Genomic DNA, 15,675 nt, shown 5'->3' on the forward strand with positions numbered 1-15,675 from the left:
CACCAAAATTGGTGTGTTGAATTCTCCTATTATTGTGGAGCTGTCTATTTCTATTTTCAACACTGTTAGAGTTTGTTTCATGTATTTTGGAGCCCTGTCATTGGGTGCATATATATTTATTATGGTTATGTCTTCCTGGTGTATTGACCATTTCATCATTATATAGTGTCCTTCCTTATCCTTTGTGGTGGATTTTGCTTTAAAGTCTGTTTTGTCACAGATTAATATTGCCACTCCTGCTCTTTTTTGGTTGTTGTTTGCTTGATACACATTTTTTCTGCCCTTTGAATTTTACTTTGTGTCTTTGAGTCTAAGGTATGTCTCTTGTAGGCAGCATATAGATGGATTGTGTTTTTTTTAATCCATTCTGCCACTCTCTGTCTCTTTATTGGTGCATTTAGGTCATTTACATTCAGTGTAATTATTGATAAGTATGAGTTTACCACTGTCATTTTGATGTATTTTTTTTGTAGTGTTGACAGGTTCTTTGTTCCACTTAATTTTCTGTGCCGAGTCCTTTTCTTTATGTATTTTCTTTTCATTGTTGTTGACTTTGTATTTGCTGAGTCCTTATGTTTTTTTTCTTTTGGTGGGTGCGTTTGTTAGCTTTCTTTGTGGTTACCTTGAAATTTATCTTTATTTTTTTCTAAGTTTAAACTGATCTTTTATTTCTTGATACCGCCTTAATTTTCTCCCCATTTGGAAGTTCTATGACTACACTATTTATTCCCTCTTTTTTGTTTTAACATTGTCGTCTTTTACATATTGATGTCTGTATTTTCCTATTTTCAGTCTTTTAGCTTTGACTTGTTTTTGCAGCTTCCCTATCTGATTGTTCTGTCCTGTGTTCTAGTCTTGGGTTTTTGTCTGATATTGTTGGTTCTCTAACTGGTGGAGTCCCTTTAATATTTCTTGTCATTTTGGTTTGGTTTTTACAAATTCCCTTCACTCTGTTTATCTGAAAATGACCTAATTTCACCATCATATTTGAGAGACAGTTTTGCTGGATATATAATTCTTGACTAGTAATTTTTTTCCTTCAAGGTTTTATATATGTCATCCCATTGCCTTCCGGCCTGCATGGTTTCTGCTGAGTAGTCTGGGTTTAGTCTTACTGGTTCTCCTTTGTAGGTGACTTTTTGTTTATCCCTAGCTGCTCTCAAGATTCTTTGTCTTTGGTTTTGGCAAGTTTGATTATGATATGTCTTGGTGACTTTCTCTTGGGGTCTACCCTGTATGGGGTTTGTTGAGCTTTTGGGGTAGATATCTTCTTGTCTTTCATGATATCAGGGAAGTATTCTGCCAGCAAGTCTTCAACAATTCTCTCTGTGCTTTCTGTTATCTACCACCCCTTCCACCACCCACCCCCCCGCCCCCGGTTCTGGTACCCTGATCACTTGTAGGTTTTTGCTCTTGATATTGTTCCACATAATTCTTAGGTTTTCTTAAATTCTTTTTTTCTGATTTTTCCTCAAATTGGTGTCAGGAATTTATCTTCAGTCTCACTAATTATGACTTCCATCATCTCAATTCTGCTTCTATGACCTTCTATTGAGTTGTCTAATCCAGAAATTTTATTGTTAGTCTTTCGGATTTCTTGTTGCTGTCTCTGTGTGGTTTCTATCACCCTGTTAATTTTTTCATTTTGTTCTTGTATTGTTTTCCTGAATTCCTCTATTGCTTGGTCTGTATATTCCTTGGCTTGGTCTGAGTTTTGCCTGATCTCCTTCCAGGCTCTTGGAGAGCTCTGTATATTAGTCTTTTGAGTTCTTTCTCAGGTAGTTCCATTACCTTATCTTCCCTCAGAAGGTTTCCTGGTTCTTTATTTTGGTCACTTGCTGGAGTCATCTTGACCTGCTTGTTTCTGTGTTTTGATATTGACTGTTGTCTCTGAGCCATCAATAAATTATTATTTTTTTTATTGTATGTTTGTTTACTGTGTCTTTTCTTTTTTTTTCCTGTTTTGATACACCCACGTAGGGTGGGCATGTGAGTGACTTTGGTTGTTGACGTATTTGAAGCTCTCACATCCTGTCTTCATGTGGTCAGAGCAGCTACTAGGTGTGTGAGCCCAGGAGTCTTTTCACTTTTCTCATGCGGGTGCAGCATAGGTGTCCAGGTCATCAGTTACTGTGTGGTGCCGACTCTCACCTACAGTCCTAGACGGGCTGTGTAGTGATGTTTGGAGTAGGCACAGATATCTAGTTGCAATAGGGAGATATGTGTGAAGTAAGGCAGGGGGCTGACAGCTGCCCCAGTTGCCTGGGTGGAGGATGTGTCCTTGTTCCCTACAGTGTGTAGTGGTGGGGGTATTGCAGACAGTCCTTGGGCACCTGGTGCTGTTGGCTGCAAGAACTGGGAGGCGCTACTTATTCTCAGACCCCTGTCATGGGTGGAGAGATGAAGTGGGTGGTACCGCCATCCCTCAGGTCTGGTGTAGGTGGGTGAGGTCCCTGCTTAGGGGACAGGGCAGTGTCAAATGTCACAAATCTGCAACTCCCCCTTGGCTGCTATAGTTGAAAATGGGCTTCATGTGTGTGCCTTGCTGTTTTATGCTCTTAAGGGTTTCTGGTGTTGAACCAGCCCACATAGGTCTGGGCAGGGGTGAAGGGCACTGCAAATCCAGGGAATCCTTATGCCAATGGTTGGGCAGAGTGGGTGCGAGACTGGCGTGGGGGTAGAAAGCCCTAAGTTCCCAGGTTAGGAGGCATGGCATTTTTTAATACTGTGAGTCTGGTGTAGGAGCAGAGTGGAGTAGGGGGTGGGTAAGTGGAATGAAGTACTTCTCTGCTGTGAAACCCTGGGAGAGGGAGGGGTTATTTTGCTCCCACACAGCAGGTTAGAAGCTTGCGCTTAACTTTTGCAGGTCCAGCACCGCTGCCACTCGGATCTGGAGGTATGCGCAGACTCGCCACCACCTGGCCACACCCGATGTGGTGAGACTCATCCCCAAATGTTGTTGCTCACCTCACCCCATGCATGCTGCACTGATCTAGCCGGCAGGGCACTGGTGACCTTACAATTGGCACTTCTCTGCTGCTTTTGAATTGTCTCTCCTTCCCCCTGCCACTCAGTCCTACTCTTCAGCTTTGTCTTTGATGATCCCATACTCATTCCCATCGAGTCGATTCTGACTCAGTGACCCTATAGGACAGAGTGGAACTTCCCCATAGGATTTCCAGGGAGTGCCTGATGGATTTGAACTGCCAACCTTTTGGTCAGCAGCTATAACTCTTAACCACTATGCCACGAGGGTTTCCCTTTGAGGATCAGGGCTCCTATATTGGCATATATAATCAATTTGCTTGTTTTTTGGGGTCTTTGTTGTAAGAGGGATGACAGGAAGCATCTGACTATTCTACCATCTTGGCCCTGCCTCCAGCTTTATACAAATATCGTTCACTCAAAAGGCACTGCTGAACCCGAGAATACAAAAGTTTACAGAAAATGTTTGTGTTCTTTGCTACAGAAGCAGTACAGTACCAATGGTCTTTTCTATAAGCAAATGCCAGAAGATAACAGAAGGGGATGTGAAATGACACTATGAATTTCTCAAATATTTCCTATAAATGGATTGTTTGTTAAGAACTATATTAAAAATAAAAGCTTTTGTCATAATTATTAATAGGCAAAGATTATAAGTGATAGTTAATTTTAAAAGCCCCTACACAGTGCAAAGTGGGCAGTGCATAGAAGAGTCTCCATCTCCCACCTGGACAGCTTTCCATGTCAACTTGGCTAGGCTGTGGTTTCCAGTAGTTTGGCCAAACACTAGACTAGTTGCTATTCCATAATATAATCTACTGTAATGTAATCACCCTCCATAATGTAATCTAACATAATATAATAAATCAATCAGTTGAACAGGGAATTTCATTACGGTGTTGTCTGCCTCCAGATTACAAATACATATTTTGGCAGAGCTTGCTGTCACTCTCCACTCTTTCAGTTGCCTACATACACAGGTTGCCTTTAAGGCTGTCTTCGAATCCCAAGTAGCCATAAGACTACAAGGATGAGGATTCCAACAAATAGCATCAACCACCCCATGTGTGTTACATGCATCTAGTCTGATCAAGTCATATACCAGAGATGCTTACAAAGTGTTGGCAAATGAAGGTCACTTAATTACTCACAGAAAACAGCAAACAACAGGAACAGTTCCATGGTGAGCAGTCCCCCATCCCCACCAGCTCAGAATGCTGTCTGGGTGGGAGATGGAGACTCTTCTATGCACCGCCCACTTTGCACTGTGTAGGGGCTTTTAAAATAGTGGTGTCTAGTGTATCTGAAAAGGCTAAATTCAATCTTGAGCCCAACCCCATTTTGAACCTTTGCTTTTGCCTTAGCAACAGTTAACCTTGCAGAGACTTAATCTTCTATTTATGGAAATGTTTTTCTTTATAATCAATTTAAGAAAGAGTCAGTTTGTTCCCCAGGAGTCTTCACACTAACATCAGTTTGTCCCCAATAAACAGTATCAAACCAATCAAGAGACCGTACATTTGCCCCTTGAACCAGTTATAGCAAAAGCCTGCTGTCAGAAAATCTGCCTTACAGTGATCTATGTTTGTGACTTCCAATCAAAGTAGTGTACCTTAAGTTCCTTGTTCTCACCATATAAATTTGTTTCTGCAGTCTCACCACCCCAGAGTGTGCTGAATTTCACATTGTGAGACTCAGTGCCTCCCCAGCTTGAGTTGCTTTTCATTCCCATAAATCTCTATTTTATTTTAAATACAGCACATAACATTACTCTACAACAGCACCATAGGTGAGGGACAAGGAAATCTTTCCCTCACCCAGTTTTGTATTCCAAGGGCTATCGACTAATTGCATGAAGCACAATGTAGATTTTCCAGCCTGACCAGCTGAGGAGGGGGTATGTGTCATGGATTGAACTGTGTCCCCTCAAAATATCTGTCAACTTGGCTAGGTCATGATTCCCCGTATTAATGATTGTCCACCATTTTGTCATTTGATGTGATTTCCCTATGTTTTGTAAATCCTACCTCTACGATGTTGATGAGATGGGATTAACTGCAGTTACATAAACTAAATCTACAAGATTAATCTACAACTTAAGCCAATCTCTTTTGAGATATAAAAGAGAGAAGTGAGCAGAGAGACAGAGGGACCTCATGCTACCACGAAAGCAGTGCCAGGAGGAGAGCGCATCCTTTAGACCACGGATTCCTGCAAGGAAAAGCTCCTAAACCAAGGGAAGATTGATGACAAGGACTTTCCTCCAGAGCCAGCAGAGAAAGCCATCCCCTGGAGCTGGCGCCCTGAATTTGGACTTCTAGCCTACTAGAATGTGAGAGAGTGAACTATTGTTTGTTAAACCCATCCACTTGTAGTATTTCTGTTATAGTAGCACTAGATGACCAAGACAGTATGTTAGACATTTGGGTGCAAATCTGGAACTGTATCTTTTTAGTTTAGTTATTTGGACAGAACTTCAGCCTGGGCTGGGCGAGGCGGTGGTTTGTTCCTGAAGCCTAGAGACACAAGGGGGCAGGGGGAGGGAGGGCAGAAGAACCAAAGGACTGCCTCCTTCCAATTCACCCCTTAGCTATGGTTTTAATCGTTTCACTTGAGCATGGCCAATTTTATTGCTCCCCTCAGACCTGGGGTGGTTTGTCTCCATAGGGTGGTTAACATCCCAAATGAAAAAGGCGTCTGTACAACACCTGGACACTATATTCATGGTATATTCGAGAAGTCCAAACAGAGGCACTACCACAAGCAGGGTGATCAGCCTTGCCTGTAGTACTGACCTTACCCAGGATTTCCATCCAACCAAGTACTAAACAAGTCAAACAAGAAAGAGCCAGATGGACTCACTGCCTGCAGTCAGTGAGCTTGTTCTTATGAATTTATAGTTCTACTTGGCCAGAGATATTAATCCAGGTGCAACAGGAGGTATTCGTTACAGTGCAAATGCTGCCCTGTTATGCCAGCAGAAAATCTAACACAGTAGTGCAATTTGGTGTCCAACATAGCCTTTGGCAGTGAGTTAAGAGACCACTGCTATTGTTGAATAGTGTCAGCTGTGTAATTAGCTGTCTCAACAACTCTTGGTGCCATGTTTCTAATCACTCCCTCACTTGTATTCACTCCTAGCCAGCAAGCAGAAGCCTGACAAAGGATACAAAGCTACGGCCATGCACATCACTGGAAAGGGCCAAAGTGACTCACTAGAACAGTTTTAACATGCTGGTCAAGTAAGCTGTGTCATTTCCCTTTGTCAGAGTAAACAGCATCCCTAGTGTCCTTAGCCATCCAATTAAACCTCTAATGGTTCAGTCCAACCAGGGCTTTGCCTGGATATAATTGCATAAGTCCTGGTAACAGTTACAAAATAGGGAACTCCATTTGGTCCAGGTACATCCCACAGTTGAATTGCCACTACAATACTTGGCTCCGCTGCCTCTTCTCATGTGGGTGGAGTTGTGGACTGTAATGTTGGGTATGTCAGTGTAGTTTTGGACTTGAAGAGTCAAAAGATCATCAAATGCAGAGGTGAAATGGGGTTCTGGATGGCAAATTCCGTAGTCCATGAGTTTTCCTGCTGATGCTACTGCCTGTGACAAGCATACAAAGGCATTGTCCTTCCCAGTTGCTACTTGGTCCAGCCAAAACAAAAACATCATTAATGACCTTCCCCATACCCTACCTCTTGGTTGTTATGGGGAAGGAGCTGCTTCCTCTTTACTTGATGAGGAATAAGTTTTCTGTCTATGGCCACCCCATTTGACCTTTTCCTCATGCCACCATCTCCCCTTTCTTCCATCCTTCTGTGGTTTGGACCCACATTTTCCTGCCATTTTCTTCTGCAGGGGGTTCAATGGAAACAACTGAAACATCTCTCAAGTATTCCAAGATATGCCAGCAGGGATGGGGGCCCAATAAGTAAGATGCAGCATCCTGAAAACTCACTGGAGTCTCCTGGCCCAGCAGGTGCTACCTACTGGACTAGGAACCCTGGAGGTGTCAAGACTTTTAGGTTCTAGTGTCTCATTGATGTCATATTCCAGGGCCTGCAGGCGGGCATTGTTGGGCACCAAATTCCATGGGTGCTCAGTCCTATAAGGCCCTTTGCTATGGGCATCAACATACACATACACACACACTGCCGTTGAGTCAATTCTGACTCATAGTGACCCTATAGGACAGAGTAGAACTGCCCCATACAGTTTCCAAGGAGCGCCTGGTGGATTCGAACTGCTGACCTTTTGGTTAGTACCCGTAACTCTTAACCACTAGGCCACCAGGGTTTCCTGGCATCAACATAGGTGACATATAAGTCAGACTGCTTATTCAACTTGGCCCAGATGTCAGCACCCCATACTGGGGTTGCTTTGGGTTGCCCAAAAATCTTTTTTCCAGGATTCAGACATTACAGTCAGTCCACTTGTGACTCTGTAAGATGTACACAGGTATATCAGGGGAGCAGGCTACTGTGAGCCATACAGCATAAAGCTCAGCCCACTGGGCACTGCACCCGTATCCACTGTCAGTCACCACATATCCAGTGTTGAGATTGATAACAGCTGCCGACCATCTCACACCCCCGGGGTTTTAGCTTAGCTAAACTTCCCGGTATCCAGTGGGTGCCAGAGGGCAGCACATCTTTAAGTCATAGTCCCCATTATATAAAGGTACCAGGCAGATTATCCAGTGCTGTGAGTGGGGTGCTTTTGGTAATGCAGCCACTTGTTTGTATAGGTGAATGACTCCTCCAGCTCTTCAGAAAACCAAAGGAATTTATCCGGTGGAGATCTTCCTTCATTTTGAGTGTAAGCACATACTCACAAAGATGTGTAAGCTAGCCCTTAGTGCCTTTATTTTGACTAAGTAAACTGAGGCACTTGACTAAAGTAAAATGGTTGCTTTAGAGTTTGGGGCCCTACTCCATCTTGTCTTTCTTTTAATATATCTAGTTCCACAGGAGCTATGAAGCCCCTTCTTGAAATAACGTCTAAAGAAGAAGGCCTTAATGCTGACTGTTATCTAGGTCTCCCAGTTAACTGTTGATGAGAAAATTTTTACTTGAGCAAGTTGTTTCTAAGAGAGAAATGCCCTGTAACCTTCCCCCACCTAGCCTCACTTCCAGTAACCTGTCTTGTATTAATCTAAGTTTGCAATGTCCAATCAAAATAGCACAGCTCATGTCCCTTGTTCTCACCCTTTAAAAGGTCTCTGCAGCATCGCCATTTTGGAAGCATTTGTTCTGTCTGTAAAATTAGATGTTTTCACCAGTCTGGACTGTTATTGAGCCCACAGTAAATCTCCTTGCTTTACTTTAACAGAGCAAGCATTTATTTCCCTTAAACAATTTCCAAGTTTTAGACAGCCAATGTTTCAAATGCCCATTTGCTCTGAGGATAAAAGCATGGTCCTTAGTCTGAAAAAACACGCATGATCTTCTTTGTGGTTCTCTTGTAGAACTCTGAGCATCTCTGTAGGAAAGTCCAGTCCAAAGTTAAGTATAGCCTCCAGTGGCTACCAGCATTAGTTTGAGTTGCCAGCTGTACACAGGGCCTTCCCCTCAGAAAGCTGCCCCCAAAGTCATGCAGTCTTTCTCTCATGTTGACATATAGCACAGTTGTATTGGCTTTCTGTTCCTCAGAGGGTACAAGTGGAACATGTTTAGGCTCAGTCCACCTCTGCATTGCTGCTCCTCTCCCACTTCTATGTATCTCATGGACCATTGTGATCACCTCAAGCAAGCACACACTGCTTGCTGGCTGCAACCAGCTTTCATTCCTGGAAAGGGGGTTCTTCTGATGGGAAGTGACATTCCTGCCTCAATGCACCCCTCTGATTTCCACAGGGCTCTGCCCCACATGGGCATGTCTTTAATAAGGTAGCTATCTGTTACTTTTTTTTTCCTGACTCCATAGCCAGGTTGTTGGTTACTTCCCACAAGCAGAGAAAAAAACAAAAACCTCAAACTCGTGACATACCTCTTACAACCCACTTCACAGAGCTGATAGTTTCCAGTACTAATCTTTCTGTCTGTAGGTAATTTGTTTTTTTTTAATACAATTTTCCTGCTACAAAGTTCAAGTCTTTGCTGTTTGGAGATCACTTTGGCCTAAACCCCAGTCTATTCTCCACACAGGACTATTGTGTTGAAATGAGCAGCCTATGGTTTTAGTTAAATCTTAGTCCCCCCTTTAACAAGTCTAATTAAAGCTGGCCTAAAGATAGGCTTGCATACCTTCAGCTTTTACATACAATCTAGGCAAGTAAAAGTGTTCTTCATTTAAACACAATATTTCTGTCTCCAAAACACATTCAGAGAAAACATTTTTTCTGAACATTTCATATAGAGCCCATTCAAACCTTTCAGTTTTCATCCACATCTTCCATTTCCCTTACTGCTCGAATCTAAGGGTTTTTCTTGGACGGGCCTGTTGTCAGCTCACCCTCAGAGGCCCCCTCTAAGTGGTGTCTAACCCATGGATCATGAATCACAGGTCCCATCTGTGTCTTTCTTAGGGACACTGCACAGAGCAAATACCACCATATAGCTCTCCCTGATGGCGCTGCAGAAGGCCCAAGCCCTGAGGGGTCACCACAGGGCCCACTGGTCACCCCATGAGCAGCCCTGTAGTCACTTAAGCAGTGCCAGACAAGAAGAATCCCACAAGTCCCCTCTGTGACCTCCTCTGGGCGCATGCCCAGGGCAAGAAGCAACACCATCTTATATTTCCACCCTGACCCTCCCCTACCCCCCTTCCCAATCACATCGTCTAAGTCGTTGTATGAAAGGGGCATTTGGCCAAACTCAGGTGGTCCCCCCACCCCATCTCCTGGTGCCCATACATTGCTGTCTGCTGCACAGAGGGCACAGACACCTTCTCAGTGGGAAAAGGATGCAGGGTTACAGGGGAGAAAGATTTCCCAGAATGAGGTATGCCATTAAAAACAAACATCACAGAGAAGTGGGGCCAAGATGGTGGAGTAATCAGACACCTCCTGCAGTCTCTCTTACGACAAAGACCCAAAAAGACAAATGTATCATTTATATACAACAATCTAGGATCCCTGAACATCAAAGGTAAAGCTGAGGAACTGGACTGAGTGGCGGGGGAAGGAGAGACGGAGTTGCCACACCTGACCCAGTGGGAACTGGCACCCTGCAGACCAGATCCACTGGTGGTGAGGCAAGCAGTGGCACTTAGGACACATTTTCCACATTGGGAGAGACCAAGCAGCAGAGAGTCAACTCAATGCCTCCAGAATCAGTGAAGATAGGCAAAAGATGTGTCTAATCTACCATGTGGATCAAAAAACACCCCTTTGGGAAAAACCTCTCTCCATTTACCTGCCCCCTTCCTGCTCTGCACTGGGTCCAAGCCGGCTTCAGATCCATCTCTTGGGCTGGAGGTAAGACCCATCACCTGCCCTGAGCCATTCTCCTGGCCTTTGAGAGGGAACAAATTAACAAACAGGAAAAAATAATCTGCCAGCTTCCCTGAGCTGGGAACTCAGGGCAGAAACAGCTCCCTTGCCTGGGCACAGGCATAAGGGGTCCAAGGACTTCGAATGCCTTTCACCCCTCCATAGACATGTGGGCCTGTTACAACAGTGTAGGCCCTCGTTACCATAGTACAACAGGGTACATATGTGAAGTTTAACCTCAACTGTATCAGCTTTATGACAGAGGGGCAGGTTCATGACATTCAATGCCACTCTGCTTATTAAGCAGAATCCTTACCTACCCACCTCAGGGATCTGAGGACTGGCGGCTCAACCAGGCCACCTAGCCGCCCATGACAGGGGTACAAGAATAAGTGGTGCCTCCCAGTCCTTACAGCCAACAGCACTGCATCCCCATAGTCTGGCTGCAAAACCCACCCACCTACACACTCTAGGGAAGAGGGACATGCTTTCCTCACAGACACTCAGGGGTGGCTATCAGCCTCCTGCCTTGCTCTGCATATGACCCCTACTGCAGCCAGATACCTGTACCTACAACAATCACCCCTGCTCATCTAAGACTGTAGGTGAGAGCCTGCACCACACACTTGGTGATGTACTACCTGAACACCTGAGCTGAATCCATACAAGAAAAGTAAATGGACTCCTGGGCTCATATACCTAGTAACAGCTCCAACCACCTGGAGACAGGACGTTAGAGCTTCAAAGGCGCCAACAATCAAACTAGCTCACAAGAGCAGCCTATTTGGGCATATCAAAATCAAACAAAACAAGAAGCTAGGGCACTGTAAGCAAACATAAAATAAATAAATACAATAACTTATTGATGACTCAGAGACAATAGTCAATAAAAACTGATACAAAGAGGAAGATCACGATGGCTTCAGCAAGATCCCAAAATAAGGAATCAAGAAATCTTCCAAATGAAGAGAACTTCCTGGAATTACTGGAGGTAGAATACAAAAGATTAATATACAGAACTCTTCAAGAGATCAGGAAGGAGATCAGGCAAAACACAGACCAGGCCAAAGAGCACACAGACAAAGGAATAAAGGAACTTAAGAAGATTGGAGAAGAACGTAATGACAAATTTAACAGGCTGCAAGAATCCACAGAGAGACAGCTAACAGAAATCCAGAAGATTAACAATAAAATTTCAGAATTAGACAACTCAATAGGAAGTTATAGGGGCAGACTGAGGCAATGGAAGTCAGAATTAGTGAGACTGAAGATAAAGCACTTGACACCAAGATATTTGAGGAAAAATCAGAAAAAAGAATTAAAAAAAAATGAAGAAACCCTAAGAATTATGTGGGATTCTATCAAGAGAAATAACCTATGAGTGATTGGAGTACCAGAACGGAGGGGATAACAGAAAATACAGAGAGAATTGTTGAAGATTTGTTGGCAGAAAACTTCTCTGATATTGTGAAGGATGAGAAGATATCTGTCCAAGATGCTCACTGAACCCCACACAAGACAGATCCCAAAAGAAAGTCACCAAGACATATTATAGTCAAACTTGCAAAACAAAAGATAAAGAGAATTTTAAGAGCAGCTAGGGACAAAGGAAACCCTGGTGGCGGAGTGGTTAAGTGCTACAGCTGCTAACCAAAGGGTCGGCAGTTCGAATCCATCAGGTGCTCCTTGGAAACTCTATGGGGCAGTTCTACTCTGTCCTATAGGGTCGCTATGAGTTGGAACCGATTTGACGGCACTGGGTTTGGTTTGGTTTTTTGTTTTCTAGGGATAAATGAAGTCACCTACAAAGGATAGTCAATAAGACTAAGCTTAGACTACTCAGCAGAAACCATTCAGGAAAGAAGACAATGGGGTGACATATATAAAGCCTTGAAGGAAAAAGAAATTGCCAGCCAAGAATTATATATCCAGCAAAACTGTATCCCAAATATGATGGTGGTATTAGGACATTTTCAGATAAACAGAAGTTTAGGGAACTTGCCAAAACCAAACCAAAATTATGAGAAATACTAGAAAATCAATAAAATCAGATAACAATGCAAGACTAGAACACAGGACAGAGCAATGAGATATCAATCCAGATAGGGAAATCACAAAAATAAATCAAAGCTAAAACACTGAAAATAGGGAAACTGATGTCATTATGTAAAAGATGACATAATTAAAACACAAAAGAAGGACTAAAAAAGGTAGTCATAGATCTTGCATATGGACAGGAAGTCAAGGCGATATAAAGAAATAAAAGATTGGTTTAAACTTAGAAAAATGGGGGTAAATATTAAGTAAGCTATTAAGGAAACAAAGGAAACTAACAATCCTACACAATGAAATAAATAAGAAAAATATATAGACTCAGCAAATACAAAATCAACAACAATGAAAAAGATGGAAAGAAAATATGTAAAAAAAAAAAAAAACTCAGCACAGAAAATTAAGTGGAACAAAGAAACTGTCAACAACACACACAAAGACATCAAAATGACAGCACTAAACTCGTACCTATCAATAATTACACTGAATGTAAATGGACGAAATGCACTAATAAAGAGACAGAGAGTGGCAGAATGGATAAAAAAAATGATCTGTCTAGATGCTGCCTACAAGAGACACACCTTAGACTTAGGGGCGCAAACAAACCAAAACTCAAAGGATGAGAAAAGATACATCAAGTAAACAACAATCAAAAAAAGCAGGAGTAGCATTATTAATTTCTGACAAAATAAACTTTAAAGTAAAATTCATCACAAAGGATGAGGAAGGACATTATATAATGATTAAAGAGTCAATACACCAGGACGACATTACCATATTAAAAATTTATGCACCCAATGACAGGCTTCAAGATACATAAAACAAACCCTAACAGCATTGAAAAAAGAGATAGACAGCTCCACAATAATAGTAGGAGAGCAACACACCACTTTCAGTGAAGGACAAAACATCCAGAAAGAAGCTCAATAAAGACACGGAAGATCTAAACACCACAATCAACCAACCTGACCTCATAGACATATAGAACACAACATTCAACAGCAGACGAGTATACTTTCTTTTCCAATGCACATGCAACATTCTCCAGAATAGACCATGTATCAGGCCATAAAGCAAGCCTTAACAGAATCCAAAACACTGAAATAGTATAAAGCATGTTTTCTGACCATAAGGCCGTAAAAGTAGAAATCGATGACAGAAAAAGTAAGAAAAAAAAAAAATCAAAGTCATGGAAACTGAACAAAACCTTGCTCAAAAACTACATTAAGGATGGAATAAAGAAATTCACAGAATCAAATGAGAATGAAAATACATCCTACCAGAACCTTTGGACACAACAAAAGCAGTGCTCAGAGGTCAATATATAGCAATAAATGCACACATCTAAAAAGAAGAAAGGGCCAAAATCAAAGCATTAACCCTAGATCTCAAACAAAGAGAGCAGCAAAAGAAGCCCTCGGGCACCAGAAGAAAGCAAATAATAAAAATTAGAGCAGAATTAAATGAAATAGAGAACAGAAAACAACTGAAAGAGTTAACAAGACCAAAAGCTGGTTCTATGAAAAAATCAACAAAAGAAAAAGAGCAGAGGAAGCAAATAACCCAAATAAGAAATGAGATGGGTGATATCAAAACAGACCCAACTGAAATTAAAAGAGTCATAACAAAATGCTATGAAAAATTATACTCTAACAAACTTGAAAATGTAGAGGAAATGGACAAACTTCTAGAAAAACACTACCTACCTAAACTAATACGAACAGAGGTAGAACAACTGAATAAACCCATAACAGAAGAAGAGACTGAAAAGGTAATTTAAAAACACACAACAAAAAAAAAGCCCTGGCCCTGATGGCTTCATGGGAGAATTCTACTAAACTTTCAGAGAAGAGTTAATACTACTACTACTAAAAGTATTTCAGAGCATAGAAAAGGATCAAATACTCCCAAGTTTATTCTATGAAGCTAGCATAACTCTGATACCAAGACCAGGTAAAGACACTACAAAAAAAGAAAATTACCGACCAATATCCCTCATGAACTTAGACATAAAAATCCTCAACTAAATTCAAGCCAATAGAATTCAACAACATACCCAAAAAAAAAAAATTCACCATGACCAAGTGGGATTCATACCAGGTATGCAGGGATGGTTCAACATTAGGAAAACAATCAATGTAATCCATCATACAAAGAAAACAAAAGACAAGAATCACATGATCTTATCAACTGATACACAAAAGGCATTTGACAAAGTCCAACACCCATTTATGATAAAAACTCTCAGCAAAATAGGAATACAAGGGAAATTCCTCAACATAATAAAGGGTGTTTATACAAAGCCAACAGCCAACATCATCCTAAGTGGAGAGATTCTGAAAGCATTCTCCTTGAGAATGGGAACCAGACAAAGGATGCCCTTTATCACCACTCTTATTCAACATTGTGCTGGAGATCCTAGCTAGAGCAATTAGGGTAGAAAAAGAAATAAAAGGCATACAAATTGGGAAGGAAGAAGTAAAATGCATTTGCAGATGATATGATCTTATACACAGAAAACTCCCAAAGAATCCACAAGAAAACTACTGGAATTGATAGAAGATTTAAGCAAAGTATCAGAATACAAGATAAACATACAAACATCAGTTGAATTCCTTTACACCAAAAAAGAGACCATCAAAGAGGAAATCACCAAATCAATACCACTTACAATAGTCCCCAAGAAGATAAAATACTTACGAATAAATCTAACCAGAGATGTAAAAGACCTATACGAGGAACACTACAAGACACTACTGCAAAAAACCAAAAACCTACATAAGTGGAAAAACATACCTTGCTCATGGATAGGAAGACTTAACATTATAAAAATGTTAACATTGTGAAAATGTCTATTCTACCCAAAGCCATTTATACATACAATGCAATCCCAATTCCAATGGCACTTTTTAGTGAGATGGAGAAACAAATCAACAACTTCACATGAAAAGGGAAGAGGCCCTGGATAAGTAAAGCATTATTGAAGAAGAACAAAGTGGGAGGCCTCACACTACCTGATTTTAGAACCTGTTACATCTCCACAGCAGTCAAAACAGCTTGGTACAGGTACAACAACAGACACATAGACCAATGGAAAAGAATTGAGAATCCAGACGTAAATTTATCCAGCTATGAGCAGCTGATATTCAACAAAGGCCCAAGTCCGTTAATTGGGGAAAAGACAGCCTCTTTAACAAATGGTGCTGG

Source organism: Elephas maximus, chromosome 9, assembly GCF_024166365.1.
Source record: "Elephas maximus indicus isolate mEleMax1 chromosome 9, mEleMax1 primary haplotype, whole genome shotgun sequence".
In the NCBI taxonomy this organism is placed as follows: domain Eukaryota; kingdom Metazoa; phylum Chordata; class Mammalia; order Proboscidea; family Elephantidae; genus Elephas; species Elephas maximus.